At 45.8% G+C, this 14,982-nt stretch overlaps 1 long non-coding RNA gene across 1 annotated transcript in view; it reads left to right on the top strand.

Moving 5' to 3' along the window:
• The window catches only part of LOC129060570 (uncharacterized), a 70,058-nt gene extending 57,872 nt beyond the window's left edge, over window positions 1–12,186 (top strand). The window contains exon 3 of the long non-coding RNA XR_008527365.2: window positions 11,850–12,186. This is a non-coding gene — a long non-coding RNA (uncharacterized LOC129060570). The remainder of the gene's footprint in view (window positions 1–11,849) is intronic.
• Window positions 12,187–14,982: the final 2,796 nt, after the last annotated feature.

The following is a 14,982-nucleotide window of genomic DNA, read 5'->3' on the forward strand; positions in this document are numbered from 1 at the left end:
CTTTACGGGTGTCAGGCTGGGGGACAGTCAGGTCTTTCTCATCCCATGAGGAAATATTTCAGACTATCATATGGGGAGAAACCTTGGACAATACCCCGCTTTCAAGGGCAGAGGCCCCTGCAGCTTTCCACAGTTCATTGTTCCCCTGGTTTATTGAGACTAGAGAATGGCGATGACTTTTACCAAGTATACTGCCTGTAAACATTTTGTTAGCAAGGCACGTCCGGCACAGCCCTAGATCCCTTAAACCTTGATTTTATACAACACATGTTTTTGTGAGCTCCAACTTGGGTCGAAGTGGCTGGGTGAAAGTGGCTGGGGCAAAGCTACAAATTAACAACATCTCAGCAAAGCAATTGTTTCAAGTACAGGTCTTTTTCAAAATGGAGTCTCTTATGTCTTCCCTTTCTACATAGACACAGTGACAGTCTGATCTCTCTTTCTTTTCCCTATACTCGCCCTCTGGCTATTAGGAACAATATCACGGGGTGAAGTGTGTACACCTGTGCGATATTGAAAGTACTATCATCCTCTGTGCCACGGGTTTTAGAAAAGAAATCACAGTGGGTTGTACAGCTGGTGTGATATTGGTAGTAATATCGGTCCCTCCTTCCCTGGATATTGGGAACAACGTTACAAGGGGCCTGTACACCACCTGCGATATTCGCAGTCATATGATTCTTTGCCCACCTGCATATTAGGAACAACATCACGGCGCGGGCGTCGTGGAAAACCCCGGCTATTTGGAAAGTATCATCCTCTTTTTCCCTGGATACTATGAAAAATATCACAGCAGAGATGTACACCTTCTGCGATATTGGGAGTAATATTATCCTATCCCGCCCTGAGTATTTAGAAATCCATCACGGTGGGGTGTACACCCCTGCCATATTGGGAGTAGTATCATCCTCTCCACTCAGGAAATTACGAACAAGGTCATGGGGGGTGTACTCCCCCTGTGATATTGGGAGTAATGTCGTCCTCCCCAAACCTGGATGTTAGCAACAAGATCACAGAGGGGGTGTACGCACCCTGCGATATTGGAAGTAACATGATCCTCTGCCCCCCGGATATTGGCAAAATTATCACAGGGCGGGTGTACATTTCCTCCCGTGTTGGGAGTCATATCATACTTTTCCTTTCTGGATATCAGGAGTTAAATCCCAGGGTGGTGTGCATTTCCTCCGATATGGGGGGTAATATCATCCTCTCCCCGTTGGGATATTCAGAACTGTATCCGGGGGGGTGTCCACCCTGTGCGATATTGAAACCAATGTCATCCTCTGTTTGCTTGGATATTAGACACAATATCACAAAAATGTGTACAACCCCTGCGATATTGGGAGTAATATCATACCCTCCTTCCCTGGATATTAGAAAACAGTATCATCGGGGTGAACACCCCCTGCGATTATGGAAGTAAGATTTTCTTTTTTTTTCTTCTTTTCTTTTTCTTTCTTTCTTTTTTTTTTTTTTTTTTTGAGACAGAATTTCACTCTAGTTGCCCAGGCTGGAGTGCAATGGCACGATCTCGGCTCACTGCAACCTCTGCCTCCCGTATTCAAGCAATTCTTCTGTCTCAGCCTTCCGAGTAGCTGGGATTACAGGCATGTGCTACCATGCCCCGTTAATTTTTTTTTTTTTTTTGTATTTTTAGTAGAGACATTGTTTCTCCATATTGGTCACGCTGGTCTTCAACTCCCGACCTCAGGTGATCCGCCCGCTTCGGCCTCCCAAAGTGCCGGGATTACAGGCGTGAGCGACGGCACCCAGCCACCACTTAGCATTTTCATTGTACATTTCTTGAAGTTATAGATTTCTACACACATTGATTGTTGCTTTGTTGTACACTTACATAGACATAAAATGAGAAATCGAAAAGAATAAAATCGGCACCGTATCCCTAAAGTTTCACATTCCGAGACATCTTAAAAATATTTGCTTCTTAGAAATTTGTTTCAATGAAGAAACTGTGGTATGCACACACAATGAAGTATTCTTCAGCCTCAAGAGGAATAAAATCCTCTCCACTGCAGAAAAAATGGATGAGACTGCAGGGTCTGTATGTTAAGTGAAATAAGGCAGGCACAGAATGACAAATATTACATGTCCTCACTTCTGTGTAGGAATAAAAAAGAAAATGTTGGCCAGATGTGGTGGCTCAGGCCTGTAATCCCAGCACGATGGGAGGCCGAGTCGCACGGATCACTTGAGGCCAGGAGTTCGAGACCAGCCTGGCCAACATGGTGAAACCCCGTCTCTACTAATAACACAAACAATTAGCCGGGCGTGGTGACGCGTGCCTGTAGCCTCAGCTACTCGGAAGGCTGAAGCCCAAGAAGCGCTTGACCTCCGGAGGCAGAGGTGGCATTGAGCCCGGATTCTGCCTGTGTACCCCAACCTGGGCAACAGAAAGAGACTCCATCTCACACCTACACACAAAGGGAATCTCAGGAAGGTGGAGAGTAACAGACGCTGGGAAGAAAAGGGGTGGGATGGGGAATGAAGCGAAGTGGATAATTCGGTCCCAAAATACAGCAAGGTGGAATCAGTGAGTTCTAGTGTTTGACAGTACAGTATGAAAATTGGAGTTCACAAGAATTTCTTGTCTATTTCCAGACGCTTTGGTAAGAAGCTTCCCAACTTTCTCATTATGCTGGTTTTGAAGCTCTTCTCTTTCTGCTCTTGAATTTCATGCTGGTTTTTTGTTTTTTGTTTTGAGATGGAGTTTCGCTCTTGTTGCCCAGGCTGGAGTGGAATGGTGCAATCGTGGCTCACTGCAACCTCTGCCTCCTGGGTTCAAGCGACTCTCCTGCCTCCACCTCCCGAGTAGCTGGGATTACAGGCATGCGCAAGCACGCCCAGCTAATGTTGTATTTGTAGTAGAGACGGGGGTTTCTCCCTGTCGCTCAGGCTGGTCTTGAACTCCTGACCTCAGATGATCCGCCCGCCTCAGTCTCCCAAAGTGCTGGGGTTACAGGCATGAGCGACTGCGCCCGGCCCATGCTGTATCCTTATCTGTTGTCTCTTCTTGTTTGTTTGTTTGTTTTTGAGCCCAGAAATAACTTCTCACCTCTATGTTCAAACGATTTTTCACATGAGTGCTAAGAAAGCTCATTGGTGGAAAAGCAGCCTTCTCAAGAAATGGTGTCGGAGGACATTGATTTCCACATGCAGAGGAATGAAGGTGGACCCTATGGCACACCGGGTGCAAAAATTAACACCAACTGGACCGAAGAGCTAACCCCAAGTGCTAAAGGTATCATAGGCCTAAAAGAAAACATTGGCCACACATTCATGACAGATTGGGCAATGCTTTCTGGGATATGACACCAAAAGCATAGGCAACAAAAGAAAATTAGATTCCTTGGATTACATCTAAATGACAGACACTTTTGTGCAGCAAAAAACACTGTGAACTGTGTGAAAAGATAACCCATGGATGAGGAAACATATTTGCAAATCATCTATCTGAAAAGAGGCTGATATCCGTCATATATCAAGAACAGCTAGAACAAAACAACAAGAAACCCAAAGAATCCCATTCACAATGCTCAGAAGACTCGAGTAGACGCGCCCCTAAAGAAGATATAGCAATGGCCAATAAGCATCTAAAATGATGGTCAAAATCACTCATCATAGGGAAACGCAAATCAAACAAATAATGTGATACCACACGTTAGGATGGATATGATAAACAAACAAGCATTGGTGAGACTAGAGGGAAGTAGGAATGCTCGAATATGATTGAAGGGAATGTAAAACCGTGAAGGAAAAGGGAAAATACTATGGCGTGTACCGGAAAAACTAGAAATAGAATGATCAGATGTTCCCGCAGTTGCATTTGTGGGTACCTACGAAAAAGAATGAGAAGGCATTAGTGGAAGAGAGATTTGTGAACCCATATTCAGAGTAGCATTATTCACAACAGCGAAAATGTGGAAGCAACCCAAGGGTTCATGGACAGATGAATGAGAAAGCACACTGCAGTGCCTTCATAGAGTGGAAGACTATTCAGCCTTCAAAAGGCAGGCACTTCTGGCCGGTGCGGTGGCTCAAGCCTGTAATCCCAGCATCTTGGAAGACCGAGGTGGGCGGATCACCTGAGGTCAGGAGTTCAAGGCCAGCCTGGCCAACTTGGTGAAACCCTGTCTCTACTGAAAATGCAAAAAATTAGCCGAGGGTGGTGGCGTGCGCCTATAGTCCCAGCTACTCGGGAGGCTGAGGCACAAGAATCGCTTGAACCCGGGAGGTGGAGGCTGCAGTGAGCCCAGATTGTGCCACTGCACTCCAGTCTGTGCCACAGAGTGAGACTCCATGTAAACACAACACAAAACAAAATGAAACAAAACCAAAAAACAAAAACAAAAACAAAACCAGACAGACACTTCTGACACAGGAGGCAACATGGATGAACCTTGAAGACATTATCGTCAGTGAAATAAATAAATCCCAAAAGGATAAACACGACCAGGCTCAGTGGCTCGCACCTGTAACCCCAGCACTTTGGGAGGCTGAGGCAGGCGGATCCCTTAAGGTCAGGAGTTCGAGAGCAGCCTGGCCAATATGGTGAAAGCTCCTCTCTATTAAAAATACAAAAATTAGCTGGGCGTGGTGGCGCACGCCTTTAATCCCAGGTACTCCGGAGACTGGGACACAAGAATCGCTCAGACCCATGATATGGAGGTTGCAGTGAGCCGAGATCACGCCGCTGCACTCCAGCCTGGGTGACAGAGAAGTACTCTGTCTCCAAAAGAAAAAAAAAACATTCACGACGGCATGATTCCACTTCTATCAAGTGTCTAGAGTAGTTAAACTCACAGAGTTGCAAATTAGAATGGTGGCCCCCAGGGTGAGTGAGAGAGAGGAGTGGAGAATTTGGTGAATGGTGCAATTTCCATTTTGAAAGATAAAACTGTTCTGGAGATGATGGCGGTGATGGTTGCTAAACAATGTGAACGTACTTAATGTCATTCAACTGCCAACTGAAAAGTAGTGGAAATTGTCGTGTTTATAGTGGCCATTCTAGATGAAATCATATATATTTATAAGTTTTAGTATTGATACGTGGTATATTTTCCCATAATAAAAGATGAAAATGAAAGCAGTTGGATCTTTAAAAAGAAAAGAAAGAGGCGAATAATATACACAAGCTCCCTCCTGATGACAGGAAGAGCCCCAAAGCTTCTATGGACACTCACTTTTCTCTTCTTCCTGCATTCTTATGAGGAAATCTGTAGAGATTGGGGAACTTGGGCGACTGTGGCTAATGAGGAGCTCTGTGCCTTGAGCCCCCCAGGCCATAGAATAGTCAATACTCAGTCTGTGCCTCCAGCCCTGCAGTGTGAGGTTCCAGTCCTGTGGGCTCCACACCCGTCACCTGTATCAGGAGGCTCATGTCTCACCCTGTCTTCTTGCCAGCCTTGAGGACGGAGTCTGAGCCTCCATCGTGCACCACGCAGGGAGGACAGTGGACCTGTTCTCTGTGGTCATGGCCCAGCAGAGGGGAAGGGCAGTTCAGTGAGTGCTCAGGGACGGACGGTCGGGAGCCTTGCTTTGTTTCCTCATCCTCAGGACAAACAGGACAGTGTGGTGGGCAGGTGGGAGGAGACCAAGGTGCAAACTCTCCGCTCAGCAGACTGTGGAGTTTCTGTTCTTGCTTGTGGTGGGGGGTCTCAGAAATCTTCTTCAAAATTTTGCCTTCCTCCCCCACTGCTTGTCCTTTTCATAGACGCCTCACCCATGATAGCAGGGAATGACTCCCTCTTAACTAATCCATAAGAACAACAAAAAGATGATGAAGGTGATGATGAGGATAAAGAGGCTGAAGACAGACACCAGGGCATCATGAACCCTTACTGAGGCCTTCGTAAAGGCCAGGCTCTGAGCTCTGTGGTCTATGCAGCTTGTTTCATTTCAGCTGCGTAGTCTCCCAGTTATTAGTGCACACTTCATGCTGATTTTACGGACTAGAAAAGGAGCAACGCATTTTCATAGAACTTGTACCAGATCATGAAGTCAAAAAAGGTGAAGTCCAATTTGAACCAGGCAGTCAAAGTCCAGACACATGGCATTTGGCCAGTCCTCTCCCTGCATCCAACCTGCCCTCCCAAATCCTTGTCCCTCAGGCCGATGTCCCTGCTCACTGTGCCCTTCCCTTTGGGGGTTCCTCGTAGACCACACCTAGGCCAGTGGGTGCCACAATCACTGTGTCAAGTAGAGAAAGGGCAGCTGAGATGACATCAGAGGTTCCAGAAAACATGGGCACAGGATCATTCGGGACACATCTCTCTCTTGCCCCTGTTCCTGGCTTTCCTTACCGCTCTCAACTTCCTCAAAGGAGTCATCAATTCGGAGTTTGGCTTCCATTCCTATTGAGGAAGCTGGAAACCATTTCAAAAAATGCTCCTCAGGTGTGCCTGTGGTTAAGAACTCTGAGCTCTGCTTACAACTTTTGGAAACTGGGCGCGGTGGCTCACGCCTGTAATCCCAGCACTTTGGGAGGCTGAGGCGGGCGAATCACAAGGTCAGGTGTTGGAGACCAGCCTGGACAACATGGTGAAACCCCGTCTCTACTAAAAATAGAAAAAAATGAGCCGGGCATAGTGGCGGGCGCCTGTCATCTCAGCTACTCGGCAGGTTGAGGCAGGAGAATAGCTTGAACCTGGGATGCGGAGGTTGCAGTGAGCCGAGATCACTCCACTGCACTCCAGTCTGGGCAATGGAAAGACTCCGTCTCAAAAAAGCAAAACCAAAACCAAAACCAAAACCACAACTTTTGGAGAGTTGGAAGACCATGAAGTCTAGTACCCGGGACTCAGAGTCTGGCCATGAATTTGGAATACCATCCTTTCTACTTCTCTGTATGGCAAGGGGTGAGAGGTCCATCCTCTGAGACTCAGCACTCTCATCTGAGCTGATTTCGAGTTGATCCAATGGAAGCGAGCGATGATGAAACCGATCGTGGGTGCCCGCTGCGTGATCTCTCTGTGATGGATGCATAAAGTCAAGGCAAATTGAATTTTAGGTACATTCGTGACTATTTTCAGCTTCAACTCCATGCAATTCAACGGAAATATCCCCTGACCTGCAGTTCTGCTTTCCCTGCATTCCAGACGGGACATTTTCTTTTGCCCTTATCTCAGAAATTACTGAGTATTGTGAGAGGAACAAGTGAGTCTCTTTTCTTTCTGATGCCCCAGAGCCTATATCTTGCTTGGCACAGAAGAGATGTCAAAAGTAACAATCTATGTTAACTCTTGAATTGACACTTCCTTGGTTCGCAAATATTGGCTGTCATCGGTGTGACTTCGACTTACTTGATTCTTTTTGTTTTTTGTTTTTTCAGACAGAGTTTTTCTCTTGTTGCCCAGGCTGGAGTGCAGTGGTGTGATCTCGGCTCACCGTAGCCTCTGTCTCCCAGGTTCAAGCCATTCTCCCGCCTCAGCCTCCCGAGTAGCTGGGACTACAGGCACGCGCCGCCATACCGGGCGAAGTTTTTGTATTTTTAGTAGAGGCGGGGTTTCACCATGTTGGCCAGGCTGGTCTTGATCTCCTGACCCCGTGATCCGCCCTCCTCGGCCTCCCAAAGTGCTGGGATTACAGGAGTGAGCCACCGCGTCCGGCCGAACTTTCTGATGATAACTCTAAGTCCACCTAAGCTAAGGACAGGAGTTATAGCTTACGTGAATTTTCAAAGAAGACTCACCGATTTGAGGAAGCAATTACTCTCTTGAAGGAGAAAAGTCAGAAAACGTAATGATGAAATCACTAGGACCTAACCGGCATGTGGAAATATTTTCTGCTTATGAACTATCAACTTTCATTTCATTTCCAGATGACATGGTCTCAGCTGTTATACAGTGTTTATAAATGTTCTAAATCAAGGGAATTTGTATCAATCTAGTAGCACAAAATAAAATGTTTTATTTTATTAGTAATAACATCCTTCTAGGGTATTACAGATAACGTCACAAGGTTAACACCTTCTGTGACATTTTGTATACTCTTTGTGACATTGAGAGAAACATTCCCCTAGGATTTTATAAATAATGAGACACGCGGTGTACACACATGCTGTACACCACCTGTGCCATCAGGAGTAACATTCCCCTAGGATATTACGAATAATATCACAGCAGGTGTACACACGTGGTGTATACCCCATGTGACATTAGGAGGAACATGTCCCTAGGATATTAGGAATAGTATCACTGGCGTTGAATCCACATGATACACACCCCCAGTGACATGAAAAGTAACATCCTCCTAGGATATGACAAATAATATCACAGGGAGTACACCTCATGTGACATTAGGAGTGACATCCCCCGAGGATATATTGAATACTATCAGAGGGTGTAGATGCATTGTGACCTTAGTAGCAACACTCTTTAGGATATTACAAATCATCACACGGTGTACACGCATTGTGACATTGGTAGTAACGTCCCGCTACGATGTGACGAGTAATATCACAGGCTGTACACCCCATGTGACAATAGTAGTAACATTCCCCTAGAATATGATGAATAATATCACAGGAGGTACAGCCCCTGTGATTTCTGAGTAACATTTCTATAGAATATTACAGGTGGTATCACTGTGTGAGTCTGTGTACACCCCGTGTGACATTAGGAGTAACGTCCCACAACACTATTACGAGTAATATCACAGGGTGAACACCCCCTGTGACATGAGGAGTAACATACTTTTAGGATATTATGAATGATATGACAAGGTGTACACGCCCTGTGACATTAGGAGCAATGTCCATCTAGGATATTAGGAACAATATCACAGGGAACACACCCCCTGTGACATTAGGATATTACGAATAATATTCCAAGGTGTACATGCATTGTGACATTAGTACTAATATCCCTCTGGTATACTGTGAATAATATCACAGGGTGTACATCCCTGTGACATTAGGAGTAACGTCCCCCTAGAATAGGACGAATAATATCACAGGGGGTAGACACCCTGTGACTTTAGGCGTATCACCGCCCTGGAATATGAGGAATACTGTCCCAGGGTATTAACCCCCTGTGACCTGAGGAGTAACATCCCGCTGGAATATTAGGAATCACATCACAGTGTGTACACCAACTGTGATCAATAAAATAAAATGCAGCATGGTAAGTAGAGAAAATGAAGGAAGAAAATTAAAATTAAAATGTTAAACAGACCAGTCTGGACAGCATAGGGAGACCGTGTCTCTACAAAAAAAACCTTAAAAATTAGCTGGGTGTGGTAGGATGCACCTGTGGTCCCAGCTACTCGGGAGGCTGAGGTGGGAGGATCCCTTGATCCTGGAAGTTGAGGCCACAGTGAGACATGATCATGCCACTACACTCCAGTCTGAAAATACTTTTTTGTAAATACTACTAATTAGTAAATACTTTAGTATTTTTTAAATAGTAAGTCTTTTAATATTTACCGCTACTACATAATTGCACAAAATCTGACATTAATTAGTATTTTGTAATAGTTGTTTGCTAAGTACTGCTACTCAGGAAATATGTTAGCATTTTGTACGCAGTCTTTTGCTAAGTACTGCTACACAGTAAATACTTTCATATTATCAAAGTAGTCATTTGCTAAGTATGGCTATTAAGTAACTATTTTAGTATTCTGTATGTGGTCATTTGCTAAGTACTGATACTCAGTAAATGCTTTAGTATTTTGTGAGTAGATAATTACTAAGTAGTAGTACTTAGTAAAGACTTAGCAGCAGTATTTACAAACTAGTTGTTTCTAGCTCATAAGCAAAGGATAGCAAAACAGTGAAGATAGGAAATACTTGTCCATTTGTACAGGTTTACAAGGTACATAGTTAATTCTCTGTCACGACTACAGTTTAAGTTTATGTAATGGGCACTCAGGAATCCTACTGCAAGCAAAAACCTATCTTCTGTCTCTTCTGCTCATGTGAAGGTATGCGGTTCCTTTGCAAACACTTAAGAAGACAGATGAAATTGGAATCACCAGGATGGTTTCCACCTGGCCTGTTAATTTACTCACTGGAAAGACATTTGTGTACATTTTCACGGGTTTCAAAAAGTCAAGTTTTTTTTGGTGGGGGGTATACATTTTGACATTGTTTTCCTAGGGGCTCTACAATGAATGTAAATCTATTCACCTTAAATTATTTTGTTTTTGAGACAGGGTCTTGCTGTGTTGCCCAGGCTGGCATACAGGGGAGTCATCACGGCTCACTGCAGCCTTGACCTCCCCAGGCTCAGGTGATCCTCCCACCTCAGCCTCCTGAGTAGCTTGGATTACAGCTGCGTGCCATCATGCCCAGCTAAGTTTTTTTCATTTCTTTCTTCTTTTTTCTTTTTTTTGTAGAGGTGGGGTCTCACTATGTCTCCCAGGCTGGTTTCCAGCACCCGGGCTCAAGTGATTTGCCTGCCTCAGCCTCCCAAAGTGCTAAGATTATGGGTGTGAGTCACCGCACCTGGCCTTTAAATTATTTTTAAATCATACAGTATCTCAAACATAAGGAGAATACTGAGCAACATAATACCTGTGCACCTGCCACCTCACTTTATCAAATTGTGGTATTACTTGCATGATGGCTTTTTCATACGAGTTTGGGACCAGCCTGGCCAACATGGAGAAACCCTATCTCTACCAAAGATGCAAAGAATGAACTGGGCATGGTGATGCACACCTGTGATCTTAGCTACTCAGGAGGCTGAGGCAGAAGGATCACTTGAGCTTGGGAGGCAGAGGTTGCAGTGAGCCAAGATCGCACCACTGCACTCCAGCCTGGGCGATAGAGAGAGAACCTGTGTCAAACAAACCAAAAAACCAGATTTTTTGAAGCTCCTTCACAAGTGATCTCAGCAGGAGATGGAAGTCAAGGACAATTTTAACTGCTGGAGAAAGATGTACCCTCACAGTAAAGGTGACCTCTGACTGACACAGGGTCTCTGTGCTCTAAATCAACAGAGAAAAGATTGGTAACTCCATTCACTGGTCTGATATTTCTGCCAACAGAATAGGATGAAGAGGCCCTTTGTCTTAGAGGTGTTCATTGCACCCAAACCTTTACCCCGCAGCTGCTTCTTAGAGCTCAGTGCTGAGCGGAGTAGAGAACTCACCTGAACTTCAGATCAGCCTGTGGACAGAGCTCCATTCACAGGATAAGCAGTAGCTGAGCTCTGAAGGATGAAAGCCCATGTCTGATGTCTGTTGCCCCCTCCTCCCCATCCCCCGCCTCCTCCATTCATTCATTCAACACACATGGACTGTGTCCTGTGATGCAGGCACTGTGTTAGACAACAGGAACCAGAAGATGATGCCAACAGAGTCCTGGCCTCAAGAAGGTCACTTTCCTTGATAGGAAGGAGGGCACAGAGGCCCGCGCCTGTAGGCCCAGCTATATAGGAGGCAGAGGCAGGAGGATCACTGGAGCCCAGGAGTTAGAGGCTGCAGTGAGCTATGATCATACCACTGCACTATAAACTGGGCAACAGAGCAAGACTCTGTCTCAAACCTATATATAATATGTGTGTGTATATACATGTATACACACACATATATATACACACATATATGTATATATTCATATATATATGTATATACCCTTGATAGGGAGGAGACAGACATATGTGACAACCTATGTCCAGAACCAGCTAGCCTGCAACTGTCACTTTTTTTCTTTTTTTGTAGACAGAGCCTCACTTTGCAGCCCAGGGTGGAGTGCAGTGGCACAATCTCTGCTCACTGCAAATTCCAACTCCCAGGTTCAAGTGATTCTAGTGCCTCTGCCTCCCCAGAAGCTGGGATTGCAGGTGCTTGCCACCACACTCGGCTAATTTTTGTTTTTTTTTTTTTAGTGGAGACGGGGTTTCACCAAGTTGGCCAGCCTGGTCTCAATCTCCTGACCTCAAGTGATCTGCCCACCTTGGCCTCCTAAATTGCCGGGATTACAGACGTGAGCCACTGCGCCCGGCTGGAACTGTGACTTTCTACTTGGAATGGAGCTCCCTTTCCAGCACCAAAATGTGTCTTTCCCACAGCTCATTCCTTTGGAATTTGACTTCGCAAATTCTTTGTGCAAAACATCTAACTTCTATTTCTATAACTGAACTTGATTTGAATTCCCATTGTGCTGGGTATCAGAATCTTAATTATGTCAGGTAATTAAGCAACCTCTTCTCCCTTCTTACCATAGGCTGGGGGAGAGTCGAGGCCCCAGACGGGACTGGAGTATTCTCAGTCGAATAGTGACCATAGAGTCATCCTCAATCCTCTCTACTCTGGTGGTCTTGAGGGGCCACTGCTACCTCCTCCTGGTCCTGACCTTGAGGCTTCTCAGCACTGGCTTTCTCTGAATTCCTTCTGTGCACAAGTAAATCATTCAGCTTCTTCCTGAACCAATAAGGATTTCTCACCGAGATAATCCTGTTCCGTGGTTACTCTACTGTTACTGAACCATGCTTGACCCAGAGGGGAACTCTGCAAAGCTCACCACCTCCCCCAGCTTCCCCAGGGAGAAAGACACACACACCCTCTCCTCTGAGACCTCCAAACCTATGTGGGTGTCTGTCATCACTGCCACTCCTGCCTCGTACCCGTGCACACCCAAGGACTGTGTTTGGTGAGGCAGATGCATTGATGTCTAAGCGTTCTTGCATCCTTAACTTTGAAACCGTAAAAGCATATTCTTTTCTTTGATCTCTGGATGTTTCATTTTGTTTTTGGTCATCTCCCTCTTTCGATGCCTCCTGCAATGAATTGTATGTGGGAGGAAGGGAGAGGCAAACATGTACAGGGACACAGAGGTATCCTGGGAGAAACTGTGACTCATACTATAAAATATTAATCACACTCACTTATATAGCACCTTGTACTTCATTTATATTTATTTATTTATGTATTTATTTATTTATTGAGGCAGAGTCTCTCTGTCACCCAGGCTGGAGTGCAGTGGCGCTATCTCAGCTCACTGCAACCTCCACCTCCCGGGTTCAAGCAATTCTTCTGCCTCTGCCTCCTGAGTAGCTGGGACTACAGGCGCCTGACACCACGCAGGACTATTTTTTTATTTTTATTTTTTAGTAGAGACAGTGTTTCACCATGTTGGGCCTCAAACTCCTGACCTTAAGTGATCTGCAAGCTTCGGCCTCCCAAAGTGCTGAGATTACAGGCATGAGCCACCACACCCAGCCAAAACATGTATTTCTCATGGAATAATTTCATGCACTAGAGCAAGCTAATTGGGAAAGTCAATAGCAAGGAACAGTAGCAATCGTTTATGAAATAGTGATTAGGTGCTGATACTTGATGCACAGTCATAGTCCCATTTAATTCTTCAAGTGAGATTCTCACTTCGGGAATTTACTATTAGCCATTTTCCAAATAAGAGATAGAGACGAGCGAGTCTCTATCTCTGGTGCAAGGAGATTGGTGCAGTCTGTGAATGGCAAAAGTGGATATGTACCCAGATCTGTCTCAAGTCCAAATTCCAACTCATCATTTCCTTAAATGTGGTCTATTCTGCCAGGCTGGATAAGGGAAGTGGTTCTGCTTCCAAACTTAATATGTGACAGATGAGGCAATCTAAACCAAAGTCTTCTTGAGTTTGGTCAAACCATATGCTGCCAAGGCGTGAATGCAAATAGCAAATAACTGTAACGAGCCATCCCAACTATGCCACAACTCACACAACTCAAAGGCAAGGGAATCCCAGGCGACAAGGTCCAGGAACAGCCACTCTGGGGAGTCTGCCACCTCTGATATTGCTCCCGTGGCACACACAGTGCCCCATCTGCCTCCAGACCTGCGCTGAAGGAATGGGGGGCAGGAGCAAGCTTTGTAGGTGTGGGTCATCCAATGGCCACTTGAGGTCTCTCAAACAAGGACCCTGTAGATGATGTTCATGGGCCAAACGGAATGCACATCTGCCCCGAAATGTGTTTCTTTTCTTTTTTCTTTTCTTTTTTTTTTTGTTGAGACAGGGTCTTGCTCTGTTGCCCAGACTGGAGTGTAGTGGTGCAGTCTTGGCTCACTGCAACCTCCACCTACTGGGTTCAAGTAATTCTTCTGCCTCAAGCCTCCCAAGTAGCTGGAATCACAGGCATGTGTCACCACGCCTGGCTTGTTTTTGGTATTTTAGTAGAGACGGGGCTGGTCTCGAACTCCGGGCCTCAAGTGATTCACCCACCTCAGCCTCCCAAAGTGCTGGGATTACAGGAATGAGCCACCGTGCCCAGCCTTGTTTCTTTCTAAATGACGCTTCCTTTTTGTCTTTACAGTTCCTTCTACAAAAAACACTGCCATGGCACAGGGGCTTATGCCTATAATCCCAGCATTTGGAGAGCCCAAGGCCAGTGGATCACTTGAGCCCAGGAGTTCGAGACCAGCCTGGGTTAACTTAGTGAGACCCCAGCTCTACGAAAAATTTAAAAATTAGCCAGCCATGGTGGCATGCACCTGTGGTCCCAGCTATTCGGGAGGCTGAGGTGGGAGGATCACTTGAGCCCAGGAGTTCCAGGCTGCAGTGAAGTATGATCTGGCCACTGCACTCCGGCCTGGGCAACGGAGCAAAGTGCTGTCTTAGAATAAAATACTTTTTAAATAAACTAAAAGCAAAACAATGGGCCAGGTGTGGGTGGCTCTATCTGTAATCCCAGCACTTTGGGAGGCCAGGTGAGGCAGAATAGGGAATGAGGGGAACCAAGACTTAAGGCATAAACAAAAGAACAGCAGATGCAGCCAGTTCTAGGCAAGATTAGGCAGCATAGAGGCCACGTGTGCATCCCGTCAATCAGAGGCTGATTGATGGCGGGGGCAGGAGGGCGAGGGGGGAGGGTGACAGCCTCTGATTGACGGCGGGGGCGGGGGTGGTGGTGCGCAAGTCTCCATTTCAGCCTCTGATTGGTCACAGGCCAATCCTTCAGAGGGTGTAACCAATCGGAGGCCTCTAACGGGCACCTAGGGGCGTTATCTAATTCTTCCAGCTTAATA

This window comes from Pongo abelii, chromosome 6 (assembly GCF_028885655.2).
Source record: "Pongo abelii isolate AG06213 chromosome 6, NHGRI_mPonAbe1-v2.0_pri, whole genome shotgun sequence".
Classification (NCBI taxonomy): domain Eukaryota; kingdom Metazoa; phylum Chordata; class Mammalia; order Primates; family Hominidae; genus Pongo; species Pongo abelii.